Source organism: Malurus melanocephalus, unplaced genomic scaffold (genome assembly GCF_030028575.1).
Source record: "Malurus melanocephalus ecotype Western Australia unplaced genomic scaffold, MMel_1.1 scaffold_126, whole genome shotgun sequence".
In the NCBI taxonomy this organism is placed as follows: Eukaryota; Metazoa; Chordata; class Aves; order Passeriformes; family Maluridae; genus Malurus; species Malurus melanocephalus.
In genome coordinates this window covers 937,018-961,056 of record NW_026623358.1, presented here as the reverse complement: position 1 = coordinate 961,056, position 24,039 = coordinate 937,018, and positions in this window count along the sequence as shown.

Here is a 24,039-nt window from a genome sequence, read left to right as displayed (position 1 = left end):
GTGTGCAGATCCCCTGGGCTTGTCTGGAAAATGAGAAACATACTCATGGATGATACAGCTTGCCGGGTACAAGATTCACAGGAGCTAGAGAGCGCTCTGTCTAGACTGAGATTTAACTCTCTCATTTAAATCAAGAGAAATAGGAATGTGCTGGATGCAATTGGATCAAAACCTTTCTGTGTTGGATTAAGGAGCTTTTTGCAAAGCCAAGTCACACTGAAGAAATTGTGTGGGCAGAACAAATTGGTGCCAAATCACAGGGAGCTGAAAAGTAGCAACTGTCTCCCTCTGTTTAACAAGGCTTTAGCTGTGCTCACTTTCTTCCACTACACAGAAATTTTCCCTTCTCTCCTGCTATTGAGACAGGTAGAGAAATGCTTGTGGCGGACTTTGCTTTTTTACAGTCAGCAATCTCAGTTGCAGAGCCTCCTTATTTCCCTCCAGGAAGGTGTAAATTGAGGTCAAATAAAGAACTTTGGCTTGCTTGCCTCTGGAACGTGCAGGGAAAGAGGCAGCAGGATCCAGATACAGCTTTTTTCTTACTCTCAGAAACTGGCCAAAACCACCTCCCTATACTTCGGCCAAAAGGCAAATTCACCATGGTGGAAGGGAAGTCTCTGCCTTTCAGTACTGCCCAGCAGAGATTATTGTACACATCTCAGAGCCCAGCTAAGAGAGGAGCAGGACCACTCCATTCTCCATCAATGGAAATCAGGCAATCACATTTGTCTCTCTGTGGACCCCTCCCACCATATCCCCCAAGTCCATACTCAAGATTTACAGAAGGAAGCACCAAGGAGTTTTACTTCTCCAGCCAACCCTGCACCCAAAGATCTGGGGCAATAGCATCCACCTCACCTAAGAAAGACCACTAGCSTTGGTTGTTCTCTCCAGAGTCAATAGAATCTGGAATTAGATTTAGTAAGCCCTGGAGACACCTTGCTCTCARCATCTCAACTAGGCAGGACACATTCCAGCCTTTCTGCCTGGAGAAAAATAACTTGTACCTGATACTAGCACGTTCCAAAAACCAGCCAGCTAAGCTCTATCCACACATCTTAATGCCTGCACRGTGATGGAGCAAGGACAACATTTTCCTCTCTGTGCACAACCCAGCCCACACCTGGTGTCAGAATAGCTGCATGACTGAATTAAATTTTCCTCTCAGCTGCTTATTTGGAAGCAGGTGGCGGAAGTGAGACACATCAATTAGTAACAGGCTGAAACAAGTCCACACGCTCAGGTGCTCCCCAAGGAAGTTATATTTGAATCATGGACCACCCTCTTGACATGCAGCACCTGAAAGAACACAGCATAAATTTTTTATCCTTATGACCCTTCCCCTGCCAAGCACTGCCATTGATACATTCTCCAGASAACAAGACCATGTGCCACATCAGCTCCCAGGTTTTGCAAGAATTCCAGAATTTAATATTTTTTTAGAAAAAAATTTGGGGTTTTTTTTTTCACTCAGCCCTCAGTGCTTTATCTGCTTCTGCAGTTCAGATCACAAAACCAATCTGCCTGGTTTGTTCAGGCAGCACCAACATGGCCTTCCTGAGGWTGTCCTCTCCCAACATGCCATTGAGGATTTTCTCTGCACATTCCCTGGTGCCTTGCTCTCCRATAAACTGAGCTGATCTGTGACACTTGTCCAGCTGCTCATGCCCAGCCCCTGACCTGCTGCACTAGATCCTTGGCTTCCAGCTGAAGATATWTATCCTGCCCAATTGTTAGGGCTTCCAAACAATGGTTAATCACAGGTTTGGTATAATAAACAAGTTCTGAATCAGGCTTCAGTGGTATTGTCTGACCAGAGGCTAACAAGGGGAGAACCCTTTTGCCAACAGGGAAGGGAAATGAGGATTAATACTTGTRCTAAGACCCACAGAGAAAGAGTGGGAGGGCTAGAAGAACTCCAWGTAAAGAGGGTGATGGTTAACAAGAGAGCACACTACCTTTCAACCCTCTATTGTKTTTTGTACTATAAAGTGCAGTAAAATGTATTTATACAAATTCCTTAGTTTACAAGGAAAGCAGGTTGCCTTAAAGGTTTTAAAACTGGCCTCAGCTGAGCAGTTCTCCCAGCCTGGATTTTGGAGATTGCATTTCACTCCATGAATAGTACTTTCACTCATTTTTACTATCTACAACCTCTACCTCCAGTTGACTGAGATAGTTTATTTTCATCTCCATCGAAACACAGAAAGACAAAGGCCTGAAGTGGCAACTGCCTGAAAAACGCACAGTTACAGAGGTGTGCACAGGGCTTTATGTCATTAAAAATCATCTTGGAGAAAATTGGGAATAGTGTTGAGTGAAGCAGCAAGAAAAACTGAGTCCTTTATAATGGATCTTGGAGAAAAATACTAAGTATTTGGACCACATACATATATTTAAGGAAAGAAAAAGAGCTTCAGACTAAATTAGCAGTGGAAACAGCAAATACACAAGCATGCAATGTAGACAGAGGGTTTTATATGCTTTTCATTTGTTTCCAACTGCTGTGCAAGTAGTTAGTTCATCAACCTACATTGGCCACAGTTTATCTAAAGGAAGCCTGGCCCTGGGAGCCGCTCCTGCATTTACTGTTCTTTAATGCAGCAGTAAGACCTCAGGGACAACTCATAAGTGGGAATTCCATCCCCTGATAATCCTCATACAGAACAGAGCAGTCCTCAGGAGATTCTGGCAGACAAAGCAAAGTGTGGAAAAAAGCCTCAGCCTGCTCTGTTGTATGCCTGTGTCCAATCCAGTAACTCCTAGACTACAGCCAGGTACAAGTTTAAAGCCAGATTAGTCCTCCTTCCTTTCCAAGTATGCCAAAGTGCAAGCAAGGCATATCTTACATTCCAGCCAGCTGGAGAGTAACAAGAAACAGAGATACAGAGACTTAACTGAAGTTTAGATTACGGCTTAATGCATCCTTGATCAACTGGAGAGAGTATCCCTGAGTTAATAGGGATGGGTGCAGAAAGAAGAGCACAGGGATCAGGATGAYATCTTTATCAGCTGTTGAGCAACCTGGTATTTAATGGTTGGGCACTTCCAGTGTCTCCTCACACCATTTTTTAGCRTTACCTTGGCCAATTAAAGACAGCCTGTAGCCGTTCTGTTCATTGTYGTGTGGGGTTACCACAGCATGTCTGGATCACCAGGATTCACCTAAGAAACAGCCAAGCAAAATCTTTGAACCAATACATGCCTGTCTTTGAACAGCCTTTTCATATAAACCCCTACCGCATGGTCACCAATCCCATTCCACTGGAGAAGGGAGGGATCCAGAGTACCTAAATACAGACACATACCAAAGGGCTGGAATAGGGCAGTGCAATTATTCAGTGCTTGGAACCCCAATGCTTTGATGGCCAGAAGCAGTCAGACACCAAGGAGAAGTCACWGAGAACTCCCTTTTGCTTTCCTCAACTTTGGTCTGGCTGAAGCCATTAGGCCTGAAGATCACAAAGAGACAACCAGAGCAAATCAAAGCCCCCACCTTTCACAGTTTTTCTAAAACAACCTAAGCCAGAAATACTCAAATTTTACATGAGAGATGGATCTACAACACACCCAGCAATGCAAACAGCTCAGTGGAGCACAGCAAGGCAGGACACCCCCAAGGCCACCCTGGCAGCCACCCACATATGAGCTGGCACACGTAGGAGCACAGGAACAGCCACCACACCTGAAGGCTGGGCTCAGACCCAGGGCAAACATTTGCCTTTCACAACAAAAACAAATGAAAGGCTTCAGGTTGCCCCAAATGAATACATATATTTTTTCTCTAGGAATTCTTCTGKTTTGTTTTTYATAYGTGTGYTTTGTTTTTKKTTTTTTTTTTTAAACTAACAAAGAACAGGATAGAAGGTGCTCTCTGAAAACATCTAAAAAATCTTTAAAGATTTATTTGCTTTAATACTAAAACAAGAGGATCTAGCATCAACTTAAGTCCCATGAATACATACATTTCTTAGAAGCAGCATTATAATGCCATTAAAGAACAGATTCACTCATCGGCCTACAAATTATTCTGCCTTTCCTCACTATGTCTGCTCATTTCCTAGAATATTTTAAAGGAGTCTTATTTAACATTTTCCTTTTTCTCCCTTCTCTCGTTCATGACATTTCTGTATGCTCATGATTACTTATTTGGCATTTTGATGTAAGAGACCAGCCAAGMCTTGTGTGCATATACAGCACAGAATTTCCACTTTAAGAGACCTGGGTTCTATAATTTATAGATGGCACAAAAAAAACTATCTTAAGTAGTGAAAGTTGAGAGGTGTTATCTATATGGCTTTTGGCAAGACAAATCAAAGCTGTATCAACTTCTGCTTTAGACAACTTTTGCCCTTGGCCCCAATCCCAACATTATGCCTTGAACCTTTCTCTGCTATTGAACCTGAAAAAACATCTTGACTCCATGCAGCTGCCCTGCTCCAGGGACTGCAACACAACCAGCAGTGGCACCCCAAGCSTGCCCAAATGGACACAGGAAACACATAAAGGTGGCTTGTCTCAGGCTTTCTGCGTGACAGCTTAGAGACAGACACAGCTCTGTGATTTCCTCCCAGTGACACGGAGCTTCTCCCAGACCCTGCTGACCTCTTTCATGGCTGAGCCCAAACCCATTTGCAAGCAGCAGCAGGATGTAATCTCATCACCGTCACCGGATTGCACAGCTCACCTTGCTGTTGGAATCAGGCTGGGCCAGGCCAAGCACCAGAGGCACTTCCCTCCATCACACAAAGGATGATGGCATCAACATGGGCTGTGCCTGCCCACAGCCATGCAAATCCTAACAGCTGCAGACACCTGGAAAAGGAACTGCTAGCTGCTTCCCTCCCTGTTAATGAAGCATTTGAGCCGCAGCCATTGTTTATTCAAGAACCTAGTAAGAGATGGCTGCGGCTCTTTTCCACTTAACATCATTAGTTAAACAGAAATTGATTGCAGATGGAGAGCAGCCATTATATTTTATTACCAATGATTTGTTTCCTGGGTTTTAAGGGCAGATCTAGTTTGGCAGATCTGTTCCCTTAGGCTGCAGACACTTCAAGGTGTGGCAACACTCTCTGTTTGCAAGCCATTAAGAGAGCTCCCTTTTGGCTTTTTTCAACTCCAAGCATGTCAATAAGTCTTAAAGGCTCTGTGTGAGAGAACATGAGTAGAGCTTGGTTTGTTTGTTATCAGTCAAAGATTGCTGACATGYTTTAACTATCTCTTAACAGAAAAGCTATCCCCACTACAGGCAATCATTACTTACTTTCAATGAAGACCTCAGCATTGAACAGAAATAAGCAGAAAAGGAACCTAAATGGCTTTTCTACATCTTTAGTCTTTTAAGTGAAACACAAAAGATAACTCCAACTCAGCCAATTTAATTTGGCTGGGCCTTGCCGTTCCCCCCTGTGCTGCACCAGACCAGATTMATGGAACTACACCTGCAATAACCAGGATGAAAGCTTGAACTCTGTCAGGCCCATCTTTCCACATCAACACTGAAATGCAGACAGGATCCCACTCAAAAATCTCAGCTGGTGTCTATTAAAAATGAGACCAAGCTAATTAAAACAAGCAATGGGYGTTCTATCAAGCAAATGGCTTCAGAAATCTTTACTGGCTCCCAGCACAMAGTGGGAAACAGTGCATAACACCACTGTTAAAAATTTTCTCTGGAGCCTGTCTCAGATTTTTTGGCCTCAGATTTCCCTCTTCTATGACTTYTCCTCTTTGCTACTCAAGGGGCAGGTGCCTCAGGTTTCCATTCTGCAAAGTATGCTCCATTTACCAGGATTTCAGCAAATGACAGCACTGGTAGGGTCTTGTAGGACSTGATGTAGCTATGCAGTATCCATAGATCTGCATGTTACTGTGTTATCTATGGAGTAAGGTGTTACTGGCAGATCTCTGTCACTGTCTGCTTTCACCAGGTGACAGAGTTTCTCCACCAAGCCTGACAGCTGGAGTACATAGGAGCCACTCYAGCATCTCACTGTCCTTCTAATCCATGTGCTGGTTTTGGTGTAAAACCAGCTGCCTTGCTAAGATAGAAATAACCTAGCAGTGTCCCCAAAGAGAAGCCTGTCCCTAATCTCCATTGTTTACATCTCAGCTCATGCCTCAGGTCTGAAAATTTATAGCCCTTCTAACCTTTATAGGCTTGGAACCCATGCCAACCATAAAGCCATCAAATACCTGCTGGCACCAAGATTATCACTGGGATGGATAAACTCAAACAAAGAGACTGACAGATTGTCCTTGCAGGCTCCCCATGGACCACATGACCACAAAAAAAAGAAATGATCCATCCCAAAATTTGCCATCCTCACTTCACATGACTATCCATTAAACCACACGTTCACGAAGCCCAGAGATGGCAAAAGTGTACTTATCTTTTTTCTACCTTTCCCCCTCCAAACAGAAAGTTTCAGGGAAACTGTTTTCAGAGAGTTACTGAGACCAATTGCAAAATGCTTTCCATAATGCCATATCCAGCAGCTCATGTAGAAAACATGGCAAAGATTGTAATGTTTTAAATTCAAAGCTCAGTATATTGCTGACCTTCCCTAATGTTGTGTTACACATTGGACTGATGACCCAAAACTGGATTAAATTTGCAGCAGGTACAAATTACGCAGAGCATGATTTCTAGGAAATCTAGTTGGCTAAGTACCCCTGAGTTTTCTTKCACCTGAATATTTCCTATCCAGTACAATGGTGAATATCAAGTGTGACAATAGGACCTTTTTTCTCACATGACCAATTCTGTATCATTTCTCAATTTTAAGCACCATAAATAAATTCTTATTTCTCTAGACTAAAAAGTCCATCTGATGTCTAATCTACAGAGTTTGGTATCATTAACRGATGGATGTGCTTGCACTGTCTCCTGTGTGACCTTGTGCAGCAGTATGGCATTTGTTAGCTTATTCAATGGCACCACAGTCAGCTTGCAAATTCAGACTTTGTGAGATAGTTTTTGTCCTTAAGCAGTAGGACTGTTGGCAGCACTATGAGTGTTGTGTGCAATTGCGTGTGATGCTTTGTGCAATATCGTCTGCAACATTTTGTATTAGATCATCCCCACTGTCCTCCTCAAAATTTGACTAGACCCTTTAAGGATGAGGACAGATATTACAGTGGATGATTGAGTGCAAAAGCTCCATGGGGCCTCACAATAATACTCCATATGTAGAGAAAGGATAAAGAATCAGCTGCAAATATAGTAAGATTAATGCATTTATCATCTTCTGGCATGGCACACCCTGGGAAAGAGGCTAATTAAAAGGGATTTGTGRAAAGCCAAGTAGGATTACTCTACTAAAAGCAGTGGCAAGACATTTGGGTTATCAGTGATTTTTTTAAGTTCTAATTAAGGTTCTAAAAACCAGTTTTACCAAGAAATTGAGTCCTCCAACTTCATCTGCACTGGCAATACTCTTTCTTTTATTTCTGCAAGCATTTATAGCTTTAGGTAACTTGGAAAARTAAAGACTAGCATTCTATTATCTCAACCCTCTAAATCCTCTTCCCATAAACTGCTGAGGTAATGACTTCCATTTACAACAGTGACATAGTCTGAAGTGGGAAGGTAGTAAAGTTCTGCTGATTTTATCAGCTGAAGCATGTGATGCACAGGATTTGTTTCCCAGCAAATTAAACTAGCAATCAAATTAAGGAGCTGAAATGTCAGCTCTGCTCTTCTGACAGGTATTAATTTTGCCCAAAATACACAGTGTTGAGTTTTTAAAAAGAAAGCTAGAAAATGAGTAGAAGGGTACCTCCTTTTCCATCTCTCGTCCATTGAGTCCTGTGCTGTGCAYTTCAGGGACAGGTGGTTCATATACCTGTTCTTCACCTGCCACCAGGAAAAGCTAGCTCTTTCCTTGCATTCCTGGAAGGAAAGAGTTCACTTACTGAACACCTGTAGCATGATCAAAATTGTCACTAACAACCAAGAGTGACAGATGCAGGCAGATGTGTTTCCAGCATCCTCCAGAGTGCTGTTTGTAAGAAGAGATGCAGATTGTGTCCCTGAGCACAGAGCCTCCTGTGGAAACAGCTCAGGGGCTCCCTCGAGCCAGTCTCAGTCAATCACAAGTGACAGCACCTGTGCAGRGAAGTTGTGCTCCCACACTTTGGACCATTGCTGGACCTCTTGTCTAGGCTTCAGAGCGAAAGGAGCTGCATTGTCAGGGTCACCCAGCCAAAGTTCTGGCTGAGGAGCAGTGAAGGGTAGTACAGAAGCTGATCCAATAGCTAATCCCTACAGAAAAAACACCCTCATGGCATGAGAGAGCCTCCTGTCTGGAAATTGAAGTGTCTTACATCCCCAAGCCAGAAGAGCAGAAAAATTTCCTTACAGAAGCAGCAAGAAACAAGACAACCCAATTCTTTGCTTGGTAACAGCCGAGAAARATACTTTATGGTTGGGTAATGCCCTGAGAGGGCAAAAGTAGTTTCATGCACAGATGTGGTTTGGTGGGATGAATGATGATGTGCATTTAATTTACATTTTGGATTGCTGAAGAATGATGACTAGAAATGCCTTAAGCCRTAAAGTTCAGATTCAGATCTGAAACAGTTTCAAGCATTTCAGAGTACAGAGGCCTGGGTGACAGGYCTGGGGCTTGGGTTTGGATCACTGGAGAGAAAATGGCTACACAATTTAGCTCTGGAATCATTCCCAAATTTGTCTAGATCCATGGTTTTGGCTTGGACCCATTAGCGGTAAAAMTTGTGAGTGAAAGCACAAGGGAGGAAGAAAAGATAACACAATGGCATAAATTCCAGTAGCTCCTGGAAGAAATACATTTTATTTTTATTATCTACTAGCTTCTAACTCTAATGCATAGCTCTGGTTTTTGCTTTTAAAATATTGTCCCTGGCAGAATGGAGTCCAAAGAGAAAACAGACTCTGGAAAAAGTGTGAGGCTCTGGGGAGACAGTTATTTACTGGCAGTTTCACAACCRTCCATGCACTTCTAATGAAATTTCATTTGTCAAATTCAGTGCAACTTGGTGACAAGCCAAGCTTATTCTGTCTGCCTTTTAGCTTAGATACATCCTTTTGGTCTCTTGCTCTCAAGCAGYGCCTTTAATTCATTTGAGATAAAAAGAGTTGCAGCTTGCAGCTAAAAAGCTGGCCTGAATCTCTCATGGACACCATTTCTTACTTTAATATGAAAAATGATTTAAAATTTTGAACTGCTGTTAACACCATGCATAATACAACATGCTTCTCACCAGTAGTACTTCAAAGGGAAATACATAAAGCTTTGGCAAGAAAAAAAAATCCAACCCACAACTGGTTATGATTTTCTATGGGCTCACCACTGTCTGGGAKGAGGCCACCTAACAGGAATCTTTACTTAACATCCTTCCAGCCTAAAACGAAATCTGCAGCCTCTAAAGGGGGAATGGATTTGACTTGTTATTGATGTTTTTTAACATGTGAGGCCTGGTTTGTCTACACTTCTTGCATTACATTCCAGCGGTGGGTAAACCAGCTGAGTTATTTTGACTTCTCCTGATTAAARTACTACTTTAGGCCTGTTGAAAGTTTTTGCGTGTTTGGGTCTTAGAGTAGAGCTGTCAAYAGAAACAGTCACAGGTTTTGTTTGATTTAGGAAAAAGGAGAATTAAYGAAAAAACCAAAAAGAATTAGCACAAACAAAATGATCACACTTCCCCCATTGTTCAGGAAAAAAAAAAGAAAAGAACCCAGTGATTTATTTTAGACAGCCTGAATAGCTGGAGACAGAGAGCTAAAATATGGCAAGGAAATTGCTACCCTAAACAAGTTCCTTTGAGCAATTTGTTGATTTTTTTTTCTTTCTGCCTGAGTTATGAGCCCTTGGAATGCAYATACCATTGAATTTCTTGGTAATTTGCACAAATCTCTTCCCGAGGTCCTAAAGCCACTGTATATCCCTGAGTGGAAATATTGACATGATAGAGAAGGGCAGAGCCTCACTGTTTGCCAGTCTGGCTAYCGAACCTTGTAAAAAGACATGAGACTCTATGGCTTCTCCCATGAAACATGGGAGCAACTGAACATGTGCTGTCACACACAGAACAGTGAACGTGAGGATATATGCCCACTTGCCCTTCGCTTGAAAGCTTGAAATTTCTGCTCTAAGCTACTSAAAATCTCGTGGAAGCATCATTGATGTGGTATGGAACACCTCCTGGCTGCACATCTGGTTGTGTGACCATCTCTATTGTATGAGGTTCCTTCTTCCTGGCAGAAATGCTGTTTGTGCAATGAGACTTTTTTTTTTTTTTTTTTTTTTTTTTTTTTTTTTTTTTTTTTTTTTTTTTTTGTTAAAGAAGTTTGTTTGTGTTTCCATCTAAAATACAGCCATAGTTATAAACATAAACACACCACAGTTTTATGGGATGAGATTTGTGTGGGTGGTTTGGGTGCCTAATTGCCACGTTCTGTGCAAAGCCTGTGGTTCCAACSCGGAGAACCTCTGCCTGCAGACACTGAGCCTTGTTTTCTCTCTCATTCTCCTCCAGACTGCTTTGTGCCTAATAAATGTTAAACACTGTGTTGTAGGCAGCAACCCCTTCAAAACACATGCCCAGGTAGAGGCTGTAAGAATTATGCCACTCTTTTAAAAGGGGGCCAATGGCTAAATTCAATTTCTGGGACAGCAGAGGTGAGACCTCAAATCTTTCTTTGCCTGATGTGAAACAAACTGGTGCTTGACAATGGTTTTTCAAACTCCCAGGAGGCCATCTTACCTGCAATCTTACGTGTTATCTGGGAGTGGTRGAGTGGTCCTCCCGCTGTCTCACTAGAGGAACTTACTCCTCTCTGCTCCCTCCTCTAAACTGGGACAGAGATGACACAGGAAGCAAGAGGGTACATCACTAATCCAACAATTTGGATGCTCACTGGAAGCTGGGCATGAAGCTGCCTTTCAGCATTCAATTACACCAGGGACAGCCACCAAGTTCCAGCAGGGAGAAAGCGACTCAAACTTTAGGAGTCTTCTTCTTTGAGTTCTTTGCTTTCCCTAGGGAAGAGTGGGCAGACTCCCTTGGAACTCTTCCTCGAATACCCCACTGGTCTCAGAGGGCCAGGGGTGACCCACTGTGAATGGTGCTGCTCACAGCCTCCACCCTGGGGGGTGACAGCCCATGACCTCCCATCTCCATGTTCTCCCCCTCCTACAGCAACATATTTCTCAAAAGAGGGTCTGTTCTCCCCTTTGGAGGTGCATGGTGGGCACCCTGGTTCTAGCAGCAATGGATTAAGTTCAGTGACTCACACAGCTCACCCTCCTGTCTAATTTGAAATTATCCTTTGAAACCTGGGGCTGAAAGAAACCTGCTGAGATCATCTAATATCATTTTCTGCCCACAGGCAGGGACTAATACCCATGGGCTAACCCCAACATATGTTATCTAACGTGCTCTGGAAGGCATCTAAGAAAGGAGAGCCCATAACCTCATTCAGATTCCTGCTTCAGTACTCACAGAATTTATCTTTTTTGTCATATGGTCAACTAACTAACCTTTGTTTCAAATTTATTTTCTTCCTCTCCCAAAGTGTCTGAAAGAAAATATTGACTTGATGTAGAAATACTGAAATGAAATGACAGTTAAATCTCCCCCTTTGAAGCTAGTAGTTAATAGACATGTTTTCAAAGCAAAATAGCAAAATAAAAGGGAATTGCTAAAAGAAAGCGCCATGTTTAGTGCTGTGTCACTGTATATGGAACCTCCTTTTGGAGCTTTGCTGTGGATGTGGCAGCTCTTTGTTTATTTTGAAAGGATAAGCTAAGCAATCACTCAAGGATGGGTAGGAAAAGCCTGAGGCTGGAGATTATCATGTAGCTTTCTAATTAGACTGGAATGAAAATAGGTCTAAATCCATTGAGTAAACAAAATATGTTTGCATACTTGGTAATTGATAGTAATTATGGTGCCCTTTAACAGCACCAAATGCCTAGTTTTTAATTTGTGACCTCAGGCAAATGAGTAGGGTATTTGTTTTCCTTAAGCTGACAAAACTTTTAAAAGAGGCCACCACAATGACATTCCAGAGCACAGGGAGAGCTGTCATTTCATCTGCTGGCTGGTAAAAAAATAATATATGATTTCATAATGCTGTCCTACTGAATGCTTGAGGAATTGCACATCTCACTTGCTGGAAGGATCCAAGGAATTAAACATTAGTTGACCAGTCTAACTCGGTCCTACTTCAGTGCAGGATAAGCAGTCACATACACCAGCAGCAACAGAAGAATGATCTAGTTCCTGAGAAACCAGTGGAAAAGTGACTTTCATTTCCTTGCATAGAATAAATTACAGAAAAGCAATCAATAAGTCAACTTGCAAAATACATTAACACAGACACAAACTAGATGATGAACATGTGTAAACTGACAGCCAAAAAATACCTGAAGAGTCATTGCAGCTGTCTAGAGAGGGAATGGGAGAAAGGAGGAGTACATTTTATATAATGGACGGTTGTTAAATCTAACATTTTCCCTTGGGTTCTGATTTTAACAGTCAGAGTTCAGTTATGGAAAAAAGAGGAGAGATTTTCAGCATCATGAATAGAAGTTATGTGAAAGCAGTCCCAAAGCCACAAGCCTGGTTAACATGTAGAAAGGCAAATATTTGCAATAATAGGTGTGTTGAAAGCATTACAGCAACCTCACCTTAATTCGTGCTCAGTTCTGGGAGCCAGTTACCAGTGCAGCCTGTGTAAATGTGCCACAGGATAAAACAGAGCCCTGGAGACCTGTCCAGTTTGTTAAACTTGTCAAACTGATTCTTAAATCACCCTACAAAATGCCCATCTGTGTGTGTGTGTGTGCACCTGTGGCAGTAGGGTGTGTGTCTGCCTGGTTTCCCAAGGAAATTAAAGCTTAAGGGATGCCCATGTACACATTTCTTAGAAGCTTCACTGTGAGTGTGGATGATCATTTATTTGAACTTAAGAAACTCCCAACTCTTGACTTCCAGGGAGCCAAGGCTGGTGGCTCMCCAGAGCCTAGCCCAATGAGGTAGAATTCCAAATTGTCTGTGAGGGCCTTGATAAAGACGAAGCAACACCACCAAGAAAACCATCTCTTTGCAATGAAGAAGTCCCCTTCATAGAAAATACACAGCTGCAAGTTGATTTTGCATATTGAAAATGCTGGGGATTTGTCAGGGACTTTGCAAAAGGAGATGATCTATCTGTACCTATAAGTATTCCTGCACACTTCATGAGACAACCTCTTTCTGCATTTTTGATATTTGGGATTAAACTCTGGCAACAGCTGTGGTTTGCAGGTCTGGGAGATTTATGAACGTGCTCAATGCAAGCTGCTCAGATTTCTAAAGATTTGGGAGATTCGTAGGTATTTTTAAATGCTCTACTGCATTTCACTGGATGAGTTCCTATGGGRTCCTGCAAAAGCTTCTAGCTACCTCCTTTCTGGCAGCCTGGATTTTAGACAAGGTCTTATTCACCACCAGCATTAAGTCCTTTACAGCACTACCTGAGAGAGCAARAACTGTTCTGCTGGGTAGTCAGACAAAGCCTTAATCTTATTTTGTTAATGTAATTAATAAACTACTTCAGCTGCAAGCAAAACTATGATGAGCAATGAACATGAAGTTTTTAGTCTTCCASTGGAAGGTGTTTGCAGTAATGGACACTCATAAAAATATTGGCCTAAAGGCATGAGAGGTGCTAGCAGTCCAAGTGCTCCTTGGAAGAGGAAGAAGTAGATTGACAGCTTGTATTTCCTTACATGTTAGAAAAACAAAAATAAAATTACCCCTTGGTTATTACAGAGGTTTTATTTGCTGTAATTTAAAATTATTTTTATAATCTTAGGAGGCAAAGGGAATAAAACACTTTCACACAACATCTGTGTTCTATTCACAATTGGAAACAGGGTACTTCCTCAGACTAGAAACCCAAAAGTTTCACCCTCCTTTTGTACATGAGAAAAAAGGAGATAAATCAGGTAGAAATATCTCATTAAATACCCCTCAATACAAGCATGTTGTTTCTTTTTCCAGAAACTAAAATTGCATTGAAAGAAATGTCATTTTGTTTTAAAATCTCTGCCATCAAAACTTCAATAATTCCATGTAGAAAAGTGTCATTACCTGCAGTATATAGATTACTATGAATGCACAAAATTTATTTGCCATTGTGTCACTATTCTCAGGATGCAATGTTAATTTGATTTCATATGCCAAAAATCTGAGACACTACAGTTCCTAGCTAGGCTCTCATCCACCTGCATGCTCAATATAAGAGGACAACAATAATGGGAAATAAAATAYTCATAGATACAGCTCAAAACAAAAGGAAGAAAGGAAATACTTTTCTTCATTGTCTTAAAAGTTTTCTTAAAYAGTTAACTAGAAAACAATGTCTATTGAGTTATTTTAATTCATAGAAAAATTATCTTAAGATAAAGATGAATAAACAGTTTTAAACTAGCAGTGATTTATAAATCTGTATAGAAGAACTACCCATATAGATATRCTCCCAAAACGGCAGCAGCTGGATGTCAGTAGTTCATATTCCAGGAGAAATTAAGGTTTCGGATTCTAAAAACAYCAGCAGAGGCAAGAAGAAATTCCCAAGTTCCTCAATACTAATATTTTTCTTAGGAGAATTGCAATTCTAAATCCCATTTTGAAGAAGCCAAGGAAGGTAGGGAACAATGACTTTCAGCAAACACACAAACACATCCTCAGTTTTAAAGAAAAACTACAGTGGGAAAATGGTGATGATATCGACATTTCCAGATCTTTGTTATGTCACCTAACAGGAGACCAGGTTAAATTACTCTTGTCCATGTACTTTTTTTTAAAGGATGGAAAGATTCTAAGATGCAGCCTTCAGAAAGGGGGTAAGGGGGCAAGGGGGACAATTTTTTCTCAGTAGCCACCCAGCAGCCCATCCCCTCAAGAAATATRGAGAGCTTCCAACCAGAACTCTCTGTGTTTCTTATTAATCTGATTTTTGTCCTTTTGCAGAGGACTAGCAATAACTACAGAAGTCAAAGATCCATATGAGAGTAGAAGGGAAGGTTTTTCTTGATTCTTTAAGAAGAGGCAATTGAAAGGTGGGAAGCAGCATGCACTAGAGGTCTGCTAYCTGTTGCAATCTAGTAGAAAGCACTGGACCTTAATGCAGTGCAAGTGAATGGATAGTCAGTCATGAAAATTGTGAAAGTGGACGTCATTCCACACAGCCATTTTGAAAAACCAGGTTCCTGTTAGTAAAGATGCATGTGGATTCATTCAAATCAGTGCATCTAGGATGACTTGTGCTAAGTCAAGGGACAGGTCTGAAATTTTTACACTCCTTTTTCTGTCTGCACTTGACACCAAGTAGGACTTTCTTTATGTTTCAGATAAATTGAGTTCCTGGGGCTGATGTTTAAAATTTTAAAATTTTTACATGAAAATTTTAGCCACTCCTTTTCCTTACTCAGGAAAATACCTTTTAAGTTGGAATCTCCAATTCTTCAACTCATCCTTTCAACAGTTGATGTAATATGGCATAAAATAGGAAAAAATGTGTCAAATTGATTTCACATTTCTTTTTCTTTGAGACACTTTTCTGCAAAATTACATACTACTTTACATACTACATTAATCAGCACAGGTGCTTGGGTCAGAGTTGGTTATGCTTTCTCAGCTAGAATGTTTACTTTCCAGTTGCATTTATGAAAGAAGACAGACAACTTAAGATGAATGATATTATCCAATACCAATGCTTTTAATGAAGCATGCAGTCAGTACTTACTGACTGTGTTAAGGTACATTTATGGTAAWTGAAAACCAGAGAAATGTTTTACCATATTAGTTGTAAACTGGTTAAACTGTAAAATGAATATGTTTACATGTAGATGTAATTTGCATATATGCAAACATTTTTATATCCATTATCAATTAGGAAGCAAATTACTAAAAGCAGTTTTTCTTTTTAGAAGGTACAGAATCCAATATTTGGTTATCAACTTGGTCAATGAGTTGTGTGTTGAAATCTGCCATGATTCTTTGTAAACGAAGTAAAATCATCCCCTAGGGATAGTTTCAGTTTAGTTTTAATAATCTGGTCTATGGACTTGTGTACAACTTCTGTAAGAGCTGCTGCAGTCATCACCACCKCAATATTTGTATGCCAGGCTGGTAGGAAAAATTTGAAATGTTTGGAGAAAAGAATGGCCAGGGAGCAGATTGTGATAGTGCTATTTAACAGGAAGGGCATCCATTTCCCCAGGCAAACTTTGGTCCATGTGAAATAAATTACACCATTAGCAGAACAAAACTTAGCTAAATGTACATAGAATTAGACAGGGTTCCGATTATTAAAACCAGGTACTGCAGCACAAATACAGAACAACGCTGCTGGTTTGGTAGAAAGATAGGGGCCGTTTTCACCTGTGTCTGATATTCTTTGAACTTGGAAAATTATATTAGAGAGAAGAGGCATGCTCACAWGTTAGCACATCAAAAGCCTTGCTGTTAAATTGAGGGCCTGGCTCAAAAACCACAAGATCCACCCATGAGTGTGAGCCCCCTTGAAGCTCTTTCACTGCTTCACAGTGAAAAGTTTCACAGCTGCAGAACAGGGCTGTAATATTAAATTAGATATAAATATTGCATGTTGACATGGCTAGACTTGGAAGACGCACTGTTATGCAAGGTTGAGAAACTCTTGAGTGTTGTGAATGATTCAGTATACCTGAGGATATGCTTAACAAAAACAAAAAAGAAAAAAGTAGTTTAAAAATCTATTTCCTTTGGGTTAACGCAAACATGCCCTGAGCTGTCTCTTTGCTTTTGCCATCCCCACACTACCATGTGACTCAACTTGGGTTTTTTTTCAGTATGGGCTGAAATTTTGCAGTAACACCTTCTGTATGAGATCCACCAGCAACCGCTATCTCTTAAGTCACCCCACACAGCCTCCTGCCATACCAAGGGAAGGATGAGTTGCTTAGGTCAGAAGCCATTTTGACACCAATTCATTAAAATCCCAGATGAAATCAAGACYGAAAGTAAATGATTGCGAAGCCCCTGTTTCACACTCAAAACATATTTATGGGAAAAGGAACCCAACCTATGCATGATGATTATGCTCTACATTTTGTGTTTGAGAAAAAAGAGAAGCCACTCCAACATAAATGAGTTGGTCTGGAAGATTATTGAAATGTAATTCATAGAATTGGTCTTGTTATTTTAGTATCAGCCCTTCCTTGAAATGAAGTCATTATTTGTAGCTAGTGGTTTTAGAGAAGGGCTGCTTTTCTTTCATTATGAGGTTAGAAACCACATATTATGCAATAATCTCAAGGGCTCRTCCTCAAAGACCAGTTTACTAACTGGTGGGCAAATATTGCCTTCAAACTTTACTTTGGTAGCAGTTTCAAACCATGATTCTGGGTGATTTTAGATTATAAAGTTTTTTTTCTTTTCCTGTGTCCTCTAAAGAAGATGGAGACTTGGTTCCAGTGCTAGAAGTAAATAACTCTGTGTTGAGTATGCTCAGCAGTTCCTGTCAAATGTGGTGCCTCTACAGATCTGTCAGAGAGCATTAGTGAGCCTTGGCCCTTTGGCCAAAGGCAAGTGAGTGTGGCAAATGCCCACAGAATGTGGGTGGGTGTTCCAGTTGCACAACTGTGCACATCTCCTGGTCACACAGGGCTGTCCTCAGCACCCAGCACCAATGGCCTCTTACTGTTACCCAGTGAGTGGAGGAATGTAATTAATGTGGCAAACCCTTTTTCTTCTCACTTTAATAGCAAATTTGTCACAAAGGAGGGCAGAGAACTTTTGTATGAGGACCCACAGACTGCTGAGCTCCCAGCAAGGCGAGCATCCCTCCCTGAAGGATAACTGCACTGGCGTTGAACGATGACTGCCAGCCAGCAAAAAGGAAAGACAGTCTCATTTTCTCTGTTATGGCATTCAGCAGGATTAGGCTGAATAAATGAATAAAGCTTCTTCAGAATAAAGCATCAGAACAGCTAATGCCTGCTGAACTACCCCTGTGCTCCTGGAAACTAACCCTTTTAGAAGAAGCTTCATGACAGCCACTGAATTTGCTTTTCCCTATCATTTGGTTTAAGGAGAAGATGTCCCCACCTACATTTCTTCCATGCTAGSCATCTCATAACTGAATAAGAACTAATTACAGAAAGTAGCTCCCACAARCACAGTGAGGCCCTTTGCAGACTGCAAAGTTGAATGGCTCAGTYTTAAGCACTGGCAAGGACTTAGCAGATGCTTGGCAACCAAAAGGAGGGCATATAAGGTTTCCTTGTTAAGGGCAGCTTCAGGTATGGAGCCAAGGCAGGGCACAAATTCTAGTGAGGAGGATGAAAAAGTCAAGATTTATTGAGGTGGTGCCTTCAATTTAAGCAGAAGCCAAAGCAAAAAGCAAGGGTTGGTGGTACTGAGCATTTGGGCRGGAATCATCATGGTGCATATTTCCATTTTGTCCTCCTGTCCTATTGTTCAGCTGCACCCAGCGTGCAAGCTAAACCGAGTCCAGCCTTCCCAGCAGGCCAGTTGCAGTTCAGAGGACTAAAACAGTGGGTTTCACCTCTTCATGAAGAACAATGGTGAACCACTGGTCACAGCTGGTACTACAAAGCAAACTTCCTGAGTCCATTTCGCTCTTGCAGCTCTGTATTTCAAGCCAGATCTTGAAACCACATCCTTACTAGTATATGACCTAGAAACTCCCAGTGTTAGGTGTGATTTCACCCTAAAATACCAGAAAGACCCATTTTGTTATAGCAGCTAGCAAGGTAGGCTACTGATGCACAGAGCAGGATATTGATGCATGGSTTAGTTAATCAGTGATGGATTTAAAGGTCTTTTACATATGGCACAAATGAGTAGAAACAGAATCCTGAAAAGAGTATTTTGCCCCTGCAGTATCTTTGCCTTCTGTGTGCACTCCATCAAATGAACAGGCTTTTCAGAAGTCCTGGGAAAAATTTACTGTCTACTTYGGGCACTGAGATGCTTGACTGAAATGAATAATTTTCTGTTCCTTGCTGGACCAGGAAAGAGGTCACTTTGTATTTACAGGATCAAAGTGGCAGAGGTCATGGTTGCCTAAGCAAGCAGACTGTGACAACTTCACAATGGATGAGTTTTCACTTGGCTGAACCTCAGGGACCAGAAACTGGCCCTGATTTATCTACCACTGCTACTCTCACTACCAAATCTTTCCTGCTCACAGAATTCACGGACAAAAATTTTACCTGGAAACAGCTCAAACCTATTTGAAGACATGATGATTAATATTTTATGTGTTTTTTCCTCTGCACGTCTGGTTCCTGCCAGAAGAAATTATTTGAAGGGAGGGAGATGCAGGTCTAAAACTCCATCTCAGTTTTGCTGAGCCAGGACCTTCAGATATCTTGGCCATGATCCCAATAAACATAGAGGGTTGGATTCAAAAGGCTCAGGCCCCCAGTTCTCAACTGTCCATAAAAGGGTTGATATAATGCAATTGGACCTATTGGGTATTGCTGCCTTCCTGGAACTGCAGCTGTGTGTCAGCTGGGGTACCCCKAGACAGACCTGTCCATAGATTCCACGTTCAGGAAACCCAGTCCCACTCCTGGTGGACCCACAATTACTCCTGAAAGTCTAGCACTCAATATTCACATGCCTAAATGAACCAAACAGCCAAGCYACTTTGATTATTGAGTAGGACAGCAAAGGCCCTGGAGCAAGGGAAATCCAGCTTGGTGCTTTAAAGACATAGTGGGGGAGATTCAGTGAAGATACAGATGCCCCATCTACATGTAATTAGTCAGATTATTACCCTACACATATGAATGCAACTGTCAGCTGCCTCAACACAAGTTTTATCAACAGGACCGGTGTCAACAGACATCAATGACTTATAAAACTGAGCAGCTCCAGTGTAGCTGAAGGGTTGTTCAGCACAAAGGTTCTCAATACCACCAAGATCTTGAACCAATCAAAGACAGACTCCATCTTTAGGATGTATGGTCRTGTTTAATTAAGAAATTATATCACATATGTCTTTAAAATTGGCACGCCTGATATATTTTAGGTTATCTGGGGGCACCTGCTTACACACAATACATGTGCAATCTAGAATCACAACTATATGAACATGTCACGTGCATGTTTGTTTTCATGTTCTGAAAGGCAGAACAAACCTGCAAGAAAAAACAACAAATGTAAAGCTATGCTAACAGATGTCCAGAGATGCAGGTGGGAAGGCTGCATCAGATGTCTTTCATTGTATCACTGTGAAAAGGCTGAAAGATGCAGACAGACTTTTTACTTGCCCAGATAATTGGGTGGTAATAAGTAGCAAAAAGTGACACAAACTCACAAGTTTTTGAGGGGTTCTTTAATTTTTCTGAAGAGTGAAATTATGAAACATCTACTGTCACCCTCAAAGAGGAGAACCGAAGTCAGCAAACAGAGCAGCCTCAAAGCCTGAGGGAAAGGGGCAGGAGGAGCACTTGCTACTCACCATATGAATGGCAAGCAAAGAAAAAAGCAGACCTGACCTTTCTGGGAGACCTGGAAACAGCCCCAAGAGCACTGGCCTTTAAAACAAAACAAAACACACAAAAAGGCATTAAGAAAACCTCACTCCAGTGGGAAGAGGAAGTGGCTTAAGGGGATTAACTCCCAAAAAACAAAGCTCCACTCTTCCTCAGTCTGCTGAGGAGCCCCAGAAATCTTCTACATTGAACAGGGCTGTGAAAATGGACAAATGTTGGCAACCACTCAACAAATGATAGTAATGTGTGGTGACATCTCTGGACCTCAACCAGCCAGCRCACAATTGTCTCATTTTCATGGTGTGTCACATTAAATTTTGACTTTAGCGCTTTGCTTGTCTTGCGCTGTTACCTCCTTTCCCGAGCAGAACACAGAAGAACATTTACAAATTTACACTGACTTTGACCGGCAAACACAAATGCCACCCCGCAAAAACTAGTGCTGAATCATTTCTTTTCCCAGCTGTGACCTTTTTACCCCTTTCCCTTTCATGTCAATCCATTTCTTCATGAGAGGCTCTCCTGCATCTGTATCACTGAAGCAATTGGGGAGAATCTGTAGGTTTGTACTGAGTAGTGGCAGGGAAATTTTCTTTTCATGCTGCACAACAAACACACAGCGCCCTTTTTCTGGCTCCCCTTCTTCAACAATGATACAAACAACCACAGCAACAACCACAAACTCCACAACAGCTTAGTAACCTATTTCCCAAAACGCCTTAAACTCTTGGGATGTTGCAGAGTGGCAAGGCATTAATTGGATACAAAATAGACACCAATTTTGTTTTGGCACCGTGAAAGTGCAATAATTGACTAAGTCTTCTCTGCCTTGAGACTAAACTGATCATACAGGGGCATCACAGCCACATTTGAGTCAGCTTTGATAGGATAAGGATTAGACCCTCTCATTCTTTTACTGGAGTAACAGCCTCTTCAGCTGCGCAAACCCAGCTCGGCTGGAAAAACTGTTACTGAAACCAGACACTTTAAAAGCCTTGATACTTTTTTTGGAGCAGGCATTAAGAGTCTCGCTGCATCAAGGCAAGAAATATCAATCCCTTCAGTTGCAAAACTACTCAAGAGATTTGAGCTTTAAATTAGAAGGGAGTTTATGGACTCAAAACAGGGCTGAAGTTAAAACTCCTTGAAGCTCGTTAGTAGATTGTGTGCGTCCAGGAGACGCTGAATTTGAACAGAGAGCACTTACAGAGATGGATGAGGARATCAAAATGAAAGCAGGCAGTGCCCGTTCTGAGTTAACTGCAGGGGGATTTTTGAGAAGAGCTATCGGTATGACTGCTACATTAGTTCTGAATAAAAGTCTGAGTTTAACACTGCGAAAAAGAGGAGATGTACCAACTGCTTCTGCTCAAGCTGGAAATAAATAAAAAATGCCTTTGCTCATGGCATTTTGGCACTTCTGGGTACAGATGATCAAATTCATACAGAGATGAATAAAAATCAGAACCAGAACTCTGCACAACATCCCTTTATTTGAGAACTCATTGCACATGGATCAAACTTTGTGGATATGTTCCAYGGGAGTTGGTTGTAGGAGAGACAAAAAGCACAATGATTTCTCAAAAACACTGAAAAACTAACTCTTCTGAAACAGGATTTTGTTGCACAAGCAGACATTTACTCAGGACCTAGTTCTGAGTTTTTATTTACACAAGTTAATAAGGAAGGACTTGAGCATGTGTGTAAGATTAAGCATATGCTCAGTTGCTCTGCTGATCAGAGAGCATAGGTTCTACTCCCTAGCAGTCATTTCCCATTTGGAAACCCTTGTCAGGGAGAGACAGGGGAGGAAGGAGGGTTGTTCAGCACAATGTTTTTAGATAGATTTTTAATGGAATATTTGTTAAGTTTTCTTCCACCCTGACTCCCTCCTGCCCGCTGTCTGGGTTCTGTGTGTGTTTTTTTAATGGTTAGCAATGCATCACAGTACGGCTGCTGTTTAAATATTTGCCTGAAAAAAAAGTAGTCTGTGCTTAAGAAAARTGGTTTGGCACAAACTGGACATTTTCAAACATCCATTTACCAGATGGGTCACTTTGTTCAATTACAAAGAATAAAAGAGATGGTGAAGGAGCTGAAAATCGAGTGGAATGTTCCTATGCACACAGTATTGTTTACTATCTGCATGTCTCCTGGCATCCTGYGAGAAACTATCAATAGCCTCTTCAAAAATGTTCCTTTCCTTTAAAAAGTCTGCATTTTTAACTACAATAAAAAGGCTGTAAATATATTCTACAATAGCCTGATGGAAAAATGTGCTAAAGTATTTCTATAAATCAAATGTAGCAGTTTGGCATTAGCTCTGAGGCAGTAAATTTAGTAAATTAGGACCAGATGATTTTAAAATAGAATCTTACATAACTTTCTAGTGKGATATATATATTATTTTTAATTTAACACAAGTTTATCTGTCTTCATAAAGTTATCTTGGCTGCTACCAGAAGATGGTTCAGTCTTTAAGGACCATATTTTTTTTTGTTATTTATCAAGTGTAGAATGTTTTAAATATCAAAGAAAGAAGTGGAACAGATTTCTGAAAAGGCAGAAAAGGCCACAATATGCACTGAGCCACATAAGGTGTGGGGTGCTTTGTATCTGTGATGTCCCTGAGTATTTCACTCTTAGTATTTTTATTAATAATAGTCTATTTCTCTATTCATCTTCCTTTTTTTGCCCTCTGTTTTTCCCACAAATTGAAGGAAATGTCTCCCTGCATTACCCCCCAGAGTGATTACAGCTCTTATGAAAACAGCTTGGTCCAACAGACTTATCCCTCACCCATGTGCTTAGGTCAGGAGTCAGCATTTGGGACCTTGTATTTCTTGTGCTATCCCACTTTWAATCTCTGCTCCAGAATATCCATCTCTAAGAAATAAGGAAATTACATTATAAGAAGAATCTAAGGAGCCTCTGCCAGCAGCTTTAGTCTAAACCTTTTGGCCTTATCTACACATGTATCCCCAAAACCTGCTCTCCCAGCACACCTTTRACTTCCATGTTTTTGAGCTGAAGTTTCTGCCACCTGAGAGTCACATCAGAACACTACTTATGTTCTGAGGAGACGGGATTGCATACATAATTCCTCCATGGTCCTGTTTTTGGGCATGCACTCAGCCTGCTGTGGTCTTTCACTGGAGGCMACAATTTCTGGGATAGCTACTGTGGAGCCATCCCACACCAGATGTGCTCACTTCAGTGCTGCTGTGACCAACCTGGGGACACAGGACCCGCCTCCTTTAACAGTGCACACTTAGTGTCTAGAGAGCCAGAGCCACACGCTCTATCCCAGAACTCTGAAGATTAAGGAGAATCTCTCCAGTACCGTGACTCATGGATTCCAGACGAACWTACTCTCCAGTGTTATGACACAACAAAAGAGCTGAGCCCCTCCTCTGAAGCTATAAGGAGACACACCTTTACAGCTCCCAGACAGGGCTGAACTCTGAGGACGTGTGGGAGCCAATCT